The 3,375-nt window shown below is 45.4% G+C and overlaps 1 protein-coding gene across 28 annotated transcripts in view; it reads left to right on the forward strand.

Moving 5' to 3' along the window:
- The first annotated feature begins 37 nt into the window (after window positions 1-37).
- Window positions 38-3,375, forward strand: part of Hrct1 (histidine rich carboxyl terminus 1) — a 255,785-nt gene continuing 252,447 nt past the window's right edge. For 27 of the 28 annotated variants that reach the window (XR_015450373.1, XR_015450381.1, XR_015450372.1 and 24 more), the window contains exon 1: window positions 38-226. The gene's annotated coding sequence lies outside the window, so the exon portion shown is untranslated. Of the gene's footprint in view, window positions 227-1,742; window positions 1,822-3,375 lie in introns of all 28 variants that reach the window. The other variant, XM_087208852.1, reaches the window with a different exon arrangement.

A 3,375-nucleotide genomic window follows, 5' to 3' on the forward strand; every position in this document is an offset into this window, starting at 1 on the left:
CAAAGATGACTAATTTCGAACGGAAGAAGTTCACACCCACCATTTTATCTAGTTCCAACATGTACGTAGGATTGTAGTTCCCCCAGTTTTACAAAGTGGTAAACAGGCTGAGTGAAATAAAGTGGACGCATACGTTTGGAAAATCACAGATCCAGAATTTGAACCCCCTCGCTGCATCCATGGCCGGTTCCTGGGAAAGGACCTGGGTTTCAATGCGCAGCTGCAGGTAGGTGGCCAGGGAAGTACCAACACCTCCACTTGACGCCAGGAGGTGTGGCGGTCACTGCGAATTTGATTTTTGAGCATGAGCTCCCTGTAAACTCATGTTCAGGGATTTGGAGCACGGCACAGAGGGAGCACAAAGCACTGGCCACCTTGGTACTGGAGACAGAGAGAAGGGAAGGAGATTCATTTACTGGTCACCAGGGTTGTGTCAGGCATTGTCTGGGCCCCTTACACTCCTCAGTCCAATTTAATCGTTTCAATTACCTGTGAGAAGATTGCTGTGTCTATTTAGGGATGAGGAAACTGAGGCTTGCCCAAATGCAACAAATTAGTGTATTTTAGGTACTAAGCTAGCACCCCCTCCTTCCAAAAGGCACTTTAAAAAAAACTAAAATCCTCTGGGAGGCTGAAGCCAGAGGATCAGTTTGAACTCAGTCTGGGAAACTTAGCAAGACTCTGTCTCAAAAAACAAAACAAAACAAAAGAAAGAGATGGGAATATATCTCAGGACAAAGTCCCTGGGTTCAATCCCCAGTAAGGGCGGGGAGTAAGGGGTGCCGCTCACAAAATCATAGCTAGTTGGTATCACAGTTGTTAGATACTAGCTGGCCTGATGGACAAAGGGTGGTCCAAAATAACATGTCTTGCCAGTTATAGTTAAAAAACAAAGATTTACTATCATTTGTTAAGTATCTGACCTAAAGCAGTCCCATGCACATTGCATGCATTCCTTCTCGTATCTGGCCATTTGGTCATCTGTTTCCAAAGCAAGGCATACACCATGGCCCACGTGGAATGGTACTAGGAAAAGGAGCATTCTTTAAAGGCCCTCTCTCCCGAGGCTGAGACTTGACTTAGATTCTTAAGGGAATTAAGGACCTGGAGGGAACACTGACAACCTGAAAGGAGCAAGGAAGACATTTTTGAGATGAGGACATCAGAATGACTCCTAAGAGAAATGCCCATAAGCATATAGATCATGTATGATAATCATCATAGTTCCCTGGGCCCCAAGAATAACTGTTGTGTGCATAAAAATGTTCCCAAACTCACACTGCAGACAGATGTCTTTGCGACATTGCTGACTTTCTCTCCTGAAGCCGTAACTCTGTATCTTCTTTTTTTTATATCTTCATTACAATAAATTCTACCTATACTTCTGCATGGCTGCCACAGGTCTTGGCTGAATTTTTTCATCAAAGGCACAAAGAATCCAGGACCGAGGAGTGAAGGGCTATTCTGTGCTGTGTCAGGACCCAGCTTTCTGGTGATAATAATGATCATTCCTAATTAAAGAGAGAGAAAGTAAAGCAGAGAAACAGTTTTCCGTAACCCACCAAGCTCACTGAGGTGGTGGGCACTGGGCCCAGCAGTCACAGGTTCAAAGTCCACCTGCCTTTGTTCCCTCCATTGTGTGGTGACAGTGTTGAATTTTACCTCAGCATGGACCCTAGAAAACAGTGAAAGTAAGAGGTATTCCTCTCAGTCTTCTTTTTTTGTTGTTGTTGTTGTTCCAGAATACAGCTTTCCACAAAACCACTCTTCCCAGCAAGACAGATAAGACTCAGGGACAGGCAACCCTTTGATGATGACAAGGTCAGACACAGACTCTCCCAATCCCCGTGCTTTGTCTCATAAGTGATCAGCTAAACTGCTTGTCCCCAAAGATCAGAACAAAACGCTTAGGAACGGAGCTTTGGCTAAGCCTCTCCTTCCTGTAGACCCCTGAACATTGGCCTACCCTCAGCCCCAACCAGTGCACAGCCCTTCTGGAGAGCAGCCCTGCCTCAGGGTGAACTGTCTGTGACTTCTCTCCCATCATACCACCCTCTCCTCCCACTTCCTGCTCTTTGTTTTTTTTTGGTGCCGGGGATGGAACTCGGGTCCCTGCGCTTGCGAGGCAGGCGGCGGAACCACTGAGCTAAATCCCGGCCCTTCACTTCCTGCTCTTGCTAGCCTTGCTTTTCCCTCCATACAGGAGAAAAGCTCTTTGCCTAACCCTCAGGGTGTTTGCAGATCTTGTGGACGCAGGTCCTCTCTCTTGCAGTACTGTTTCTCCCCTGAAACTAGAGCCCCTTTCTTCCTTGCAATAACCCTTTCAACTAAAACTCTCTCTTCACTATGTCTGAATTTGATTTTTATTTGATAGTTGACAGTCAATTATTATACAATGACTACCGTAGGTGGGCACTAAGCCCCTAGTTGCCCAGACCCATAACAAGGGCCAAAGGAAATTTGGATCTAAGCCCCCTAATACCAGAAGTCCTCTTCCAGTGATCAGGAATGGAATTCTGGCTGTTAGCTGTGAGCAGAGAGTGCTGCAGCCAGAGAGAGAAAAACATTCCTTTTGCCAGTTTGATTTTTGTTTTTAGTTTTGGTTTTTTTGGTGCTGGGGAGTGAACCCAGGACCTCACACATGCTAAACAGCTCTACAACCCCAGCCTGGTTTGTGTTTTTCCAAACTGGCTTGTTGAGGTAAATTACAGGCAAATGTGAAATGTTTTCTTAAAAGGAGCATAGATTATCACCATGGAATTTCACTTCCTGTCGTCTCATTTCCAGCCCCTTCTCTGCCCTTATTCCCAGCAGCTTTGGAAATGGCCATTAAGCTGACAGACCCATCTGAGTGTTGTGAAAAGCACTAAGAAGACAAAAGCCATCATTTATGCCCGTATTGGTGATTTTTCTCCATTAGATCAGAAGCCTGTAATTTAGATATGCCCAAGTGTGCTGGGAACATTTGTGGCTCAATTATCAAATTTATTTAAAATATACACATACAAACAAAACTCCAGACTTGAAAACAACATTTAGCTCAACCATAGAAGAAGAGACATTTAATTTACCCTAGTTGCATAGAAAGGAGAGTGATAACTCTTCCACATCCTGGCCCTTTTACTGATGCCACCAGGACCTTCTGTTGTGTGATGCAGGCCCGGTCACTTGCTGATTCAGGCCTTCATCCCGCCTTCAGCATGTGATCCTCACCTCCTCAGCAGGGACCTAGTGAGCCTAAAATGTCCTGTGTGGAGACTCAGAACAAAAGACAAGGTGTCTTATTGAATGGCTTCTCTACAGCACAAGTCAAAAATCCTGACAGCAGGTCTGGCTGACTAGATCTCTGATCCTAACTCCTTTCTCCTTCTGCAG

This window comes from Heterocephalus glaber, unplaced genomic scaffold (genome assembly GCF_053883595.1).
Source record: "Heterocephalus glaber isolate CG9 unplaced genomic scaffold, H.glaber_assembly_v1.0 deba00000943, whole genome shotgun sequence".
Lineage (NCBI taxonomy): Eukaryota > Metazoa > Chordata > Mammalia > Rodentia > Bathyergidae > Heterocephalus > Heterocephalus glaber.